The sequence below is a fragment of the Leptosomus discolor genome, chromosome 3 (genome assembly GCF_034619465.1).
Source record: "Leptosomus discolor isolate bLepDis1 chromosome 3, bLepDis1.hap2, whole genome shotgun sequence".
NCBI classification, from domain to species: Eukaryota; Metazoa; Chordata; class Aves; order Leptosomiformes; family Leptosomidae; genus Leptosomus; species Leptosomus discolor.
In genome coordinates, this window is record NC_141393.1 from 53874136 (window position 1) to 53887983 (window position 13848).

The 13848-nt window shown below is 42.6% G+C and overlaps 1 protein-coding gene across 1 annotated transcript in view; it reads right to left on the minus strand.

Annotated features, from left to right (window-relative positions):
* The window catches only part of TRABD2B (TraB domain containing 2B), a 291040-nt gene that overhangs the window by 44247 nt on the left and 232945 nt on the right, over window positions 1-13848 (minus strand). The window lies entirely within an intron of this gene.

Below are 13848 nucleotides of genomic sequence, written 5' to 3' on the forward strand. Positions count from 1 at the left end.
CATTCCTATTCACAGAAGTAACAAAAAGCCCAATAAGTATTGCAGCATGTACAGGCCTTGAAAGAGTTTACTTAAGAGAGTCCTATACACTTGAGGTCTGAACCAAATCCCACTGGAGTCAACAGGAGCCCTCAAAGGGCTTTGGGTACAGACTCAATGAGGCAGTGTAATCTCTCCAAAGCTTTCAACTTATTGTCAGTCCCACATTGTTTTCAGGATGGGTTAGACGTATAAAGTAAGGAGGCAAGAAGTCCACTAACAGGTTTATTAAAATCCACGTAGCCCAGTAAGCTGTCTCAAACTGTAGCCTGTGGTGAATGTTAAAGGTATATAAATATATACATGAATGACACTGAGAAAGGACAGAACAATCCTCCTCCATTATGTCCATTAGCTTCCACCTTTGCACAGCTGGGTGACTCCCATTTACACCCAGGTCATTGCATCTCACTGCCAGCTCTGAATAGACCAATTCACCATGAATGTGCTCAAGCCTCTGCCTCCATGTACTTTTTGCCCCGTGACATCTTGCAGCAGGGAGTTCCACCACGTGCCGTGTGTAAGAACGCAATCCTCTGGTTTGCTGCTGCTTGGAGAGCACGTGCTTGCCTTAAGCACAGTGTAAGGGTTTGCAGGAGATGTTTGAAACTGCCTGGCTCCACAGAAGAGATAAATGCTTTGCACAGAAAAAACAAGGGGTGCAGGATATGCCTGAGTCTCTTTCTATGCCTGCCACTGTTTAAGGAGCTGGTGTGGCCATCAACAGACTCACCCATAGGACACTTCACCTGTAATGCACAAAGTCACTACAAATTTGAGAGCAATTCAGTCCCTAGCATTCACTAAGCCTGCATCTCTGCTCACAACTGCCAACAAGGGTGCTAATTCACGTCAGTTGTTGGAATGATGCAGTCGTACGGCTTTTAGTGCGACTTGCAAGCACTGGTAAGAGCTTTTAGCCAAAAGACATTTCTTTAAATGATTAAACGTACATTTGCAGAGCCCTAGCGTGTTCCAGGATTCCTCTACTTCCTTTTAAGCAAACTCAAAATTTGATTTTCCCCTAACTTACTTATAACAAAAGCCAAAGGAGCAGACAGCAGTCCCAAAAATGTGTTACACACCCTCAGAGATTCAAGAAATGAGACATTTGTGAGTGATTAACTGGATTTGATCATATCCTGGTTTTTTATGCAGTGGCCAAGGCAAACAAAGGTCCTCATTCTGTCACTGGCAAAGTGACACTGAGAAACTTAAGTCAAAGGTATCAAAGTCAAAGATGTTTCTGAGCCCATGGTACAACGCTCTACTTTCCCTAAACCAGAGTCCTAAATGCCAAGAGATTTCTTAATGTAAACAATCATCCTGAATCCAGCAAATATTTGACATCATGACAGCACAAAAGAACTCAATTTTAACTGCTTTAAACCCAGAAAAAAAAAGTAACTACGCAACAGCTCTGATTCTTTATCCACAAAATGGTAGGACTGTCAACAATGTCAGCTCCTCAGCAAAGCCTGCGAGTCACTTCAACTGATGGATAAAGACAAAAGGTGATACCTCCTGCACTTCCCATTCCTGACGTCTATGTGGAGATCATCATGAAAGCTGCTAGGTCATTGGACTGGTGATCTGCTGTGCAGGATGGCAGCTTATGGCATGTAATGAAAACTAATTTAACCTGTATATTAGAGACAATTCAGCTCAGCATCAGTGAAAAACATCAAATCCCTGCCTCTAGCTGCCCATATGTGCAAACAGAATATGTAATAATTACCAGATTTTTTTATAACATTAGTGGATTTAATTTTTATTTATAGATATCAAAAGAACTTTATATATACGTGTGTGTGTGCTTCTGCTAAAAACTTAAAAAAACTTCTCTGCCTGGCCTGGAAATTTTCATGAAAAAAAAAAATCATGAAAGTATAACTATTGAAAAGTTACTGCATCTAAAGACATATCAGTCAGATTAGAGAGACGGGGGTATGCTCTTGCTTCTCTATTGGTACTCCCTCTTCAGTCTAAACCTGAATAAACTATTTCTGCACTATTAATCAAATTTACCTTGACAGCTGATGAAAACTGGATCCAAGAGGTCAGAACACCAACTGCCTCAGGAAATCCATAGAAGTATGGGAAGAGGAGAGAAAGCAGACATAAAAGATTCTCTAGATAGGGATTTGAAGTGAAAGTCCGTAGCACTCCTAACAGTTTGTGATTAAAAAAAAAAAAAGATGTGGATGCAGTCCTTCATGGGATTTCCTTGAGGACAAGAACCAGTGCTAGACACAGAGTCATTTCATAGTTTGAACACAAACACAGTGGAGTGGCTAGCGTGGCTCACTGCACTTGAGGGATGTTTCTTCATTACATTTGATGAGGCCAAGATTATTCTCCTTTTGCTCATTTTTTTTTTTTTTCCAAGACAAAGGATCTGGAGACACTGGAGGAACATGTTATACAGCATGGTTGCTAACATTAATCAAGCACCTTCCATCCCTGGTTTGCTTTTTTATTTTTAATTAAGAACTGTGCTTTGGACTACACAAAGCAGATGCACATAATGCATTTCCTTATCTCCCCAAGGTTTCATTTTTCACTGGAAGAAAGAAAGAAAGAATAAGCCATTCTGTTTTTTTACTAAAAGGTGAAAAATACATGGTTTCCTTAGAGCATGCACAAGCACATACACTGCTGAAAAAAAAAAGCATTTTCTTCCTTTCTTAGTGGAATATCCTGAGGCGGAACGCATACACTTCTCAGCCAACTCTAACAGTAACAGACATATTTTCTAATTGACCACAGAAACTAAAGCTCTCCTTTACCATTTCAGACGTTCTGGTGACCCCCATCAATAGCATACCTAAGCATAAGGTTGCATCCCTCAAAAATTAAATGAGCTTGGGTGTTCCTACATGGAAAAATATAACCTTGTTTTGAAGACAGAAGCAGGAAAAATGTTTTTAAGCAAATGTTATGTACTTTATCTAGGTCTAGAGATCTAATACAAATTACTTTGTTTCTTCGTTTCACAATTCTTTGTTCCACGGCTTAGAAGGATAAAGGGGTACAAAGGAGCAGAAGATAATTCCCTCACAAAGGACCTCCATTCTCAGAGCCTTTGAAGTTGTGCTAAAAAAGCCTTGCTAGCCCATTAGCTGACACACAGCAGAAACCTGAACTGTTTCCATGCACACTACAAGCAGAGCTATTTTCTGCACAATTAGTCATAAAAAGGGCCAATGTAAACTGTGTCGGGAGGTCTCAATTCTTTACATTCTCCACACAGCGAATCAGACATTATGTATAACGTTTTGTTGCCATTTAGACCTCGGGCTGCTTTGCAATCAGGAGGCGGCAGCCTCTATTCCTCCTTCTCTCTCAATGCTGATTTTCAAGCCTCTTGGCACCACCAGATTGTTTATAGTAGTTAGGCTTCACAAAAGTTGGCGTAGGCAAAAATGCAAATGCCGAAAGCTGCATGCTCACAGTTGGGGCAAATACTTCCTGGTTCCTTTGCTTGCTGCCTCCAAAAGTATGCCTCCATTTCTCTTCTTCTGAGAACGGCTGAATGGAATATTTTGGAAGCTGAATGATCAATGTGTCAAGAGGAGGCTATAGTAAGGAGCTGCAGCAAACAGCTCAGGCAATGAATTTTATCTGAATTTGCTAAATTCTCCATTGTAGCATTCAACTGTAATCCAACAGTCTCTGGGTAACAGCATGACTTTACTGGGGGAACCATATGAAATTCCACACTGCTGTTTCCTGCCATGACAGATGTCCCAGACCCATTATGGGGAATCAGTTTTGTGGACGAACCCTCCAAATTTTTAATCCCCTTCCACTCCTCCTCCAGCATCCCAGCTGCTTCTATCCCAGTACCCAGCCATTCCTGCCAATGCATATCATCCTTTAAAAATTGGAGGCTCTTTCACACTTTCTCATGATGACTCGCTCTATTGCTGCCAAAAGATTGCTCTTCTTTCTTCTTAAACCCCTTATTTTCCTGAAATCTCACTCTAGTGGTAGGGATTGCCTTGAAGCAGTGTCTCGTCTCGAGCATACTTTGACAAGAAGCAAACGTCGGATTTGTGCAGATTTTGCTTTTGCAAGTTAGATCTAGATGTATCTAAAAGTTTCCAGTGTAAGTACCCTCCTAATGTGAAATGTCTTATCAGAGCATAAAAAGTGACACCAGCTAATAGATTAGGTGGGTGATACGCAGCACCTAGAGATGAGCATGATGCTACGACTGCATGAAAATTTTGATTTTAGATTTTACTGATAACATGAACAAAATTAAATGCTTGTGGGGATCCAGCAGGGTAATTTTCTAGGAACAGCTGGAAGGACCCTAGTGTCCCCCCACCTCCCCCAGTTAGTATGAAACAACGTGAGCCATACTCCATGCTAGAGAAAGAGGCATGTAGTGCATGTATCATCAGCATTCCACATGCACCTCTACCCACACCTCAGACAGACCAGATATAACAAAAGCTTCCTAGAGGTTGGTACTCAGGTTCAAATCAAGAGCTTCGTGCGGGCTTTCCAAAGAGAAAGTGACTTTCAAAGACACAGCACAGAACTGAGAGTGCCCTGGGTCAACTCCTGGGTAGTAACAGCACCCAGATACTATGGACAATAGATGCTACGAGAGACAAGCTCACGGCTGAGTGAACTGGCACCCCACAGAAACTCAGCAGCCTCAGAGACCACCCCCACTAGGTCTGTTGATGCTGGCACCCCACAGAAACTCAGCAGCCTCAGAGACCACCCCCACTAGGTCTGTTGATGCTATCCCATGCATCCTTGTCGTAGAGAAGAGTGCTTGGTGCTCAGACAAAGCCAGGAACTCTGCCCCCTACCTTTTAGAAAAGCCTGGCTTTTGCTCTGCTGCAGGACATGGTTTTGCACTTGGAAATTTCAGCATTACGCAAAAAACTGGGGAAGAGAGCTGGAGATGCAGGGAACAACCTTTCTTCTCCCCTGTTTGGCAGGAGTATGAGAGCCCAAAGCATGCCTTAAAAAAATACTTTGTGCAAGCCACGTGCAATGGTCTGGTAAAGGAGGCTCACATCATAGCCTCCTGACATCATGCCATCCCTTCTCCAAGGCAGATGGAGAATCATTTTCCCTCCCCTGTTTGATGTTACTAATCACAGTTGTGAGGAACTGACTCATAACCACTTTTGGACAGTCACGGGAAGCAATAAAACATAAAAGGCCAAAGAGTGCAGGACTTTGAATGTCCAGCAATCCTTCCATGGTTCTCCTTCATTCTTTCCTTGCATGTAATCACCTCTCTCCCTACTCACCCATGAGCACTTACAGAATACGCTCTGGAGAAAGTCCACACCGTAGCCAAGGGGAGAATGGAGCGATGAGGGGCCAAAAATCGAGGGCCTTATTCCAGATTGACGCCAGGGTAATGGAACACAGATTTGTGTTTCCCTGGGGTGTCTTTGAGATCTGCAGTGCAATAATATACTCAGAGCATCTCAGTCTGAAGGACAGACAGGCTCCCACAGCCACCTTCTATTTTCTTGCTGCCCCTCGATATACTAAACTCTCCTCATGCCTCTCCTCTTCTGCTCTTCCTCTGTGCTTAGCTCCTCTGAGCATCGCTTCTGTTGAGGGCATGGAGCTATCCTGAAGGCATCCAAGTGTCACACACTGAAAACCCTTCTCTAGAAGTGGCCCGGAGTGCAATGCACAGAGCCCTCAACAGGCTCAGCATGAGATGGGACTGAGCTTACCAGTTTGGGACTGGTGCCATTGGGGCATAGCTCTCTGCTTTCAGACCCAATACACTGACATCACATGTGCTCAGCCATTCAGCTCTGTGCTATCTTCAAAGTCTTTGCACACCTTCCCTAGGAGACTTGCCCTAAATATATAATGAAGAAAACAATAAAATGAGTTTTTTTTTTCTTCAAGTCTAAACTAGCTGTTTTACTTCGGTTAAGAAAAATAACACAAGTGAGAACTGAAGTGAAGTCACCTCCCAGGCATCTCCTCTGGCCTCTGTGTCAGACCACAGCAACAATTGAGCTGTGTCAGACCAACTTAACAACAGGGTTCATAGCTGCTTCAGACATTTCAAAACAAAGTGACTAGTCTAAGTCGGTCTGTCTCGCTGGAGAGAATGAGCACCTCCGTGGAACAATTCATTCCAACATCTCAAGTACCAGGTTTGGGAAGAACATAAGCCCTATATGCAGCTCTCTCTCCATTGACCACGACATTTTAAATAACTCCTTTAGCCTCAGCATCTATCAGACACGGCATGATGGCTACCCTACTACTGCCCAGAAGATCCTGAACACTGCACTGAGCCCATCCTTCCCTCTTCTGCCTTGTCCCTCACCTTTCTTGCCATGCTAGGCTTTGTAAGGGAGGGGGAGCTGTGTTGATCTGTGCTGGACAACATGCTCAGGTTGGTTATGGGGCCTTTTAGGCTGTTTCATATTCTAGCTTTACTTACATGGCATTAGAGGAGTTTTCCACAAAGAGAAGGTTCAACGGAGGATGACCCTTTCAATACATATTCTTAAAGAATTGACTCACTGCATATCAAGGATTCAAGTTTAAAGGGCAGAGGGAGGTGGACAAGTAGCTCACAATATCCTATTACCTCAGCCCAGTATATTTGAGATACGATGAATTCAATCCCTTCCTGACTATGCTAAGGAAAAGGTCCCTTGGGGGGTAAACCACAACACCTACAGATCTGAAGTGTTTATTTTCTAAAATGTGTTTGCTCTGTTTGCTGGTATAAGCTGGAACAATTTACCAGGACAAGAAATCTGTAGGAGGAAAACAAAAGGTGTGGGTAGGGCTGAAGTAAAGGTTTGCCTGTTATTTTCTCCCTGGGTTTTACTGTGAATGAAGATAGGGCTTGCTCAGCCTGAGACACTGCATGGAGGATGGTATTGGCATTTTCCCGTATAGAAGAATCCCATGATTACATGGGAGTTTCTTTTTTATCTTTTATTTATTTATTTATTTATTTTAAGGTGCATTGTTTTCACTGAATCGTGTTGTTGGGAACACACTTTTCTACATAAAGATGTGATGTAAGGTGTGACTGGAGGTGTATGCCAGCCATGGAGCTGTGTGACAGGGAATATGTCTCTGTGCCCCTCACGTGATCCTCTCCATTGAACAGATCCAATATACAAAATCTTGGAGAACTTCATTCATCCCCAGCACTGCAGCAGGAGACAAGAAGATGAGTCTGAGGAAAATCTAGAGAAAACCCTAGAGAAAACCCTTCTCTTAGAGAAGACTCTCTAAGAGTCTTCTCAGGGTGCTGAGACATCTCTGAGACTGACCCAAACAGCTAGGACCATCACATTCACCTAAGTGCAGATGGTCTGGTATGAAACGCATTGTCTTTATGTACAACATTGCTTGCCAGTCATTATCAACACCTCCAGCAGTGAGGAAATCAGTAGGGAAATGCAGTGTCTTTTTTTTTTTTTTTTTGCCCAAGATGCCTCATTAGTGTGCTTGCAGCCTTGCTGAAGTAGACAACATGCTCCCATCTGAACCAAAGTTATCAGCTCTTTTCACATAAGCCACTGCTTGGCCCCCTGGACAGCCGCCACACTAAAGTCCCAACAGCTGGCGCTAGGCAGGTAGCCTCCGAGCAAAGTGTTTCATATCCCATCACAAATCCCTCGAGCCATCCCAACTAGTCTGGAATGCACATGGACCTGCTTGCCAAAGCCAGGGAAGGGTTGGGGTAGGGGGGAGAAAATTTGTTTCCATACCTCCCTGCTTCATGCTCGTACTTTGCAAAGAAGGTAACAGTGAAAGTGTTACTAAAACACCTACAATGACTTGATGGAGTCTGAGCTCTGGGCAACTTTGAGCCTTGGAAAGCTCCTTGGTCAGCAAAATAGCTTTTTGCATGTAGAGAATCTCATTGAACTTGTGAAGACATTTCTTGAGGTATGGGCCAGCAAGGACTAGATCTTGTGGGACCTCAGCTTTTCTCAGGACACAGCCAGTACTATGAAATGCAGCACCTTTGCCTGCTGTTAGCAAAGGCTTCTTGCAGGTAATAAGGATGTACTTAGTAGCTTGCTGTAGGAAATAAATAATGGTAAGTATCCTGGTATATCATTGCAGGCTCTGGGAATCAGAAGTTTAGTGACTTTCAGAGCTGGACTATTGAGTTTGCCTAATCCCTTTTTTGGCCTCATGGATGTATTTGGCTTCCAGAATATCCTGTGGCTGCAATGTAATTATGCACGGTGTGAAACAGCACTTCCCTGTGTTTATTTTGAATCTGCTCACTGATCATTTCATTAGGGTCCCCCCAGTTCCTCCAGTTTTCACAAGCACAGCTCTAAACGGAATTAAAAAAAAAAATTGTAATCTTGCTCTAGTATGAGATTAAACCATGCCAGGAAAGTTAGTTGGGGGCAATGTCTGTCAAATCTGTGAAACTACTTCAAAAGACTACAAGACAGGCTGTCATTTTCTGTTTGAAAATGAGTTTGAAAACCACAAATCAAAGGTTCATTTGACAGTACAAGGATCCTTGCTTGTTCTTTCTGGCTTTGACCTCACAGTCAACTATTTTACAGACTACATTGGTTTCTTCATTTTTTCCAAGAGCCCCTTTCTGGTGGTTTATTTGGATTGTGGACGTCTCACAAGTGAAAAACGTGGTGATGCCATAGCACAAAACACACTGATTTCTCAGCAAATTGCTGGTCCCCTGAAGTTCATGTGCTGAAGAAGAGAGTACTGATGCTTTCTAGCCTGCTTCTCAAGCAGTGCCCTGCTGGCATAGGAAAACAGAAGCCATTTTACTAGACTTCTTAAAAAAAGGGAACTCCTTTGGAAAACCAAAACCTAGCCTCCTTAGTCAGTATCTTTTTAAACATAAAAGCTTCACATTTGTTAAGACCGTCGACGGTTCATACTTTCCCCAGAAAATCTAGCTGGCCACTGGATGTCACTGTTGTTGCAGAAAAACACACCAGAAAGTTCACAAATCAGGCTGTGAGTAAGGCAAGGTGAAGTCACCGAAACCTGGAAATGGCGTTTTCTTTCAGTTAACCGGCACAGTGCTGGTGGCAGTTGGAGGTTGCCCCACCAGTGGTAACAAATGGAGGCAAGGCACACTCAGTGGTGCTGAGGTGTCCATCACCATCTGAGGGCAAGTCCTTCATGGACCCCATGAACCCTGATTTACCTGTGCCCAGATGTGTGTCCCCTCTTCTTGCTAGCTCCCCTCTGCTTTTGCTGAGATGTGTCCCCACTGAGCCCCTGGGTCTGCACACCACATCCAACCTGGTCTCCAGTTTGGACTTAACCCTTTATCTTCTGCCATATAGCGGAGCACACTACAGCAAGCACGTTTCCAAACTTGTCCTTGATCATGGATTAAAAGCAATTACATGCAGTTTTGCTCTGTGGTTTTAGCTGATGCTGCTGAAAGGGCACTGTATTATAGGTGCATGACTTTCAAGGTCTGAGCTAATATCTCTATTGAAAACAGCTTTGTGTAATGTACATCATTTGCCTCCCCTGAATTACACTAGGCATCTCCAAATCCACTCAATCACACTGAGGAAACCTGCCATAAAAGACGTTCTTGAGCCTTCTAATTCAGCTAAGGATACCTTTGCACCATCATGGTAAGCCTTGCCAGTACAGGCAATCGACTTTTTCGAGGAGTGCTTTGAGGCTGTAGGCTGATGCCTTTCCCTCTGTGAAAGCAGGAGAAATAAGCCCCAGGAATCCACAAAACCATTTCAGATTGGGGTCACTAGGTGCAGATGGTGCTGCTGTGGCATTTCAGGAGGTGTAAACCATGACTTGTATCCTACCTTATGCTCCAAGCTCAATGCTTGCTGCTTGATTCACGCCTGCTCTAACACCAGGAAGCAAACCCATAAAACAAGGCAGATGAAAACAACGAACTACTGCCCCCAAGGAGAGAAGGAAGGGAAGCAGCAACACACTGCAGACATTTGTTAAGCTGCTTAATACGGTGTTGCAAGACCCTCAGATACATGTGGTGTGGGAAGAGATCTAGAGTACCTACATTTGGAGTTGTGTCTCTTGAAGTGCAAAGCATGCCCAAGGCTGTGGAATAATAGAAAACTAGGCTAACTATCCATTTTAGTCCATCTAAGTGTCATAAATCAGGATCACCTCTGCCTGGGCATGATGGATCTGATCAGCTTTGACCCTGAGGATGTTGGTATAAATTAGAAAAAGGATCTCCACAGGACACTTTGACTTGCAATATTTTTGAAGCATTAGGAGACTCCTTGGCTGTGTCTCTTCTTTATTATGTTTTCTTTCTTTAAAAGCAAAACAGAAGAAAGAAATGCTTTGGGAAGGACGGACAGTCCTTTGGCGGAAGAAGTGGGGGTCCAGCCAGGAATGGCAAAGACTCTACTAGGAGGGTCAGTAAATCTTGTCTGTCAAACAGACCATCTGTGTAATGGGAAAAGAACAGAAAATAGTCCTGCAGTATTTAGAGATTCTCAGCTGTAAAGGTGCTGTATGAATACAAACAGTGGCTACTCCCAAGCTCATATGCCAACTCTCTTGGACAGTGCCTGTCACAACCCAATGGTGATGACTTCCATCCTGCAAATACTTCCATATATAAGCTACTTTGTGCATACAAACAGTTGTATCAAACCTCCACATCCCTGTGCACAAAGGATACCTTGCTCACAGATGTTAAATTTAATTGACCAAAAGTCATGGAAAGCTGTATTCCTGAAGTACTAATTTGTACACACTATGCCTGTGGAGAAGTTCTTTTTATTACAAATTTATTCCTAATTTGACTATCAAATGCGTTTCTACATTTCACTCATTACTACTTTGTGAATTCCACCCACACAGGTCCATTCTCAGCCAAATGGCCAAACATCCTGACTAATTTCAATTTAGGTTTTTTTCTGTATAAATGTATAAACACACAGATTTTCTATATACATCTATGTTTCGAGCAAGCAGAAATATTTGATTTGAATCACCACTGCATTACTCTGGTTTTACACTGGTATAAACACTAGCAGTTTTCACTGTTATCTCCTCCTGCTCAGCTGTGAACATTGGGGAAAAGGAGCAACAACGAAGATAAGCATGACTTATCTGAATATCTCTCTCATAATATTGGCCCAGTGAGCAAACTTCTAGTGAAACCAAAAAGAGGGAGATTCAGTGACACTGTTAGTTTCCCATGACACGGCTGCCCACTCTGACACGTGGTCACATCCAAAAACTGGGTAAGTTATTATGCAAGTTTAGAAACCTCAAAATATACACAACAGATTTTGAAAAAACATTGTGGTTACATGGGTTCAAGCATGCTTAAAGGAATATGTTAAAATCCAAGCAAACAACGCGAGTGTGTGCACACATCACCAAGCTTGCATTGCAATTTGTATCTCTGTTATTCATAGCCTTCATTAAAGAATAACAGCCCCTGTTTGAGTATCACGAGGCAAAATTGTTCACACATGTGGACCAAACAGACAACCAAGGCTGCAACCTTATGGTTTCTGAGTGACAAGCTTAATAAGATTACGCTTGATCTTTCTCTTAATAAAGCTGGATGACATTCAAGCAAAGCCTGGGTTTTGTTTTAATGGTACATTAAGGGAACCCAGAGTTTGGCACAGCTGGAGGCCTGAACCATTGAGCAAAACTTGGCACTGCCAGCATTCCCTTATGATCTCAGAAGACCCCACATAATGAATATTTATATCTATATATACACACATGCACATATATTAAATACCTATCATTAGCTGGTCAAGGTCAATGCAGTGGGCAACAGAGCTGGAGGTAATACCAAGAATGATGACGGTTCTTTTTTTCTTGTGTTATGAATCACACAAATTAAGCAACCCACAGTTTATAGTCTGCAACATGATGGACTGCTTTTAAACCACACGTACGAAAAGGAACGAGAACAACTCCAAGAAATAACAAAAGCGAAAGAGAAGTGTCATCACTTTACTGTTTAAACCTGAACACAGCAGAACACGGAGACTCCTGCTTAACTTTAATAACACCAGCAGCCTTAGCCAACTCCAGGGGAAGCAGTCATTTGCTTGAGATAAGTCAGGGCTCGTGTGTTTTGAAGCATTATGGTTAGAAGCTAAACAGTGTTAGCTGAGTCACACTGATTTAAACCATCATTGCAACTGGACCAAAGATTACAAAAGACAGAACACAAAGAAATCTCTTAGAGGAACAGGGAAGATAATACTGAATTTTTATTTTGAAAAACAAAAAGAAAAATAACCCCTCCTCAGTTAAGACTTTACTTTTGGAAAAGGACAGATTCCTTTAGGACAAACTGAGCAGTCCCATCTTCTCTTTCCTTCACCTCTGTCAGCTGTTATACTAAGGGTACAGCTTTGCCTCTGCATGTGCTCAGGCTGCGCATGTGTCTATGTACCAGTCCTACGGATAAGTCAATGGGTCTCACGCTTAAAGAGTTCATGATGGAGCTGGGAACTGGACGAACATGGGGTGGGGATGGTTTAGACTGTGTAATTTATCTGCCAAAAATTCATTTTTGGGATAACCAAAACAGTTCCCAAATTACATTTGCTGAGAAATACTGACGAGGAATTTAAAAGTACTGAAATACTGTCTTTTGCTGTTTTCAAAACAAAACAAAATCACGATTTTATTTCAAAGCATTCAGAAATAATTTACTGAAATGTAATATACGTACATTTAATTTCAAAAAGAACATAAATACAGACATTAAATTAAACAATTAAACACTTTGCACAGCCTGAATTTTCTTCCAGGCTTTTGTTTTGGTGAGAAAATGAAAACACTTTTGTTCAGCATTGACTCAATATAACTTTTCATTCAATCCTCTGGTTCAACTGACAAAACAAGACATAAATAATTTCCAATGCTCTAGACTGAGCCCAGGTCTCTGTTAATGTGGATGAATTCCTAATTCACAGCCTCTCTCTTTTCCTCGAGACCTATGGGCAGTGCCTTAAAGCCTGAGCACAGTGGTGGGACCTTCCCTGGCTGTCAAGGACACATCCATGGACAAGTGGTTCACACTAAGGCCAACTCTATGTCTGAGCATGGAGAAGTGAGCCAGAATGGGTGCTTGGCAGAGCCAAAAAAAATATCTTTACGGAGTCCCATCTTCTTCCCTTAAAATCAGTAACGAGAATCCCATTGAATTAAAGGGAGCTGGTCATAGCTTTATGCTACCAAAAAGTACACGAGAAAACTGTGCTTCCTCCTGTCTTGAACTCAATGCACTCAAATGCACTGCTGGGGCTATGCACCTGTTCAGCCTAGCTCTTTATTCTTATTTACAATGCTTAAAAGTTTCCCCTTGTGTCCAATCTGACCAGAAGCTTGCTGAAATCAACACAAAAATGCCTAGAAGGCATCTCCTGTGCAATCTGTGGTCCTTACTTTCAGCTGGTTTGAAGATGACAGGGCTCCAGAGCACTGAGCACATGAATTTAGAGATGAGCAGAACATGAACAGGAGACAAGATCCTCTTGCCTAAACAGAGACCCATGTTAATAAGTAAAAGCACTAAGAGAATACACATTCTTGCAGGGATTCAGCCAATAACTATCTGCTCCCTTCATTGGATGAAACTGAGATCATCCTTGACTGAAACAAGAAATTCACTGCCGGCCCTATTGGCATTCTTGTGTCCAAACCCTGCAGTACTTTTCATCCCACCGAACTCCACCTATAAAGCTCTCACACTATATTTTGGCTGACTATTCTGGGCTATTATATAAGCCCTTCGGCACTGGCCTGTCCCAGATTTCTCCCAACCTCCACACTTTTTCT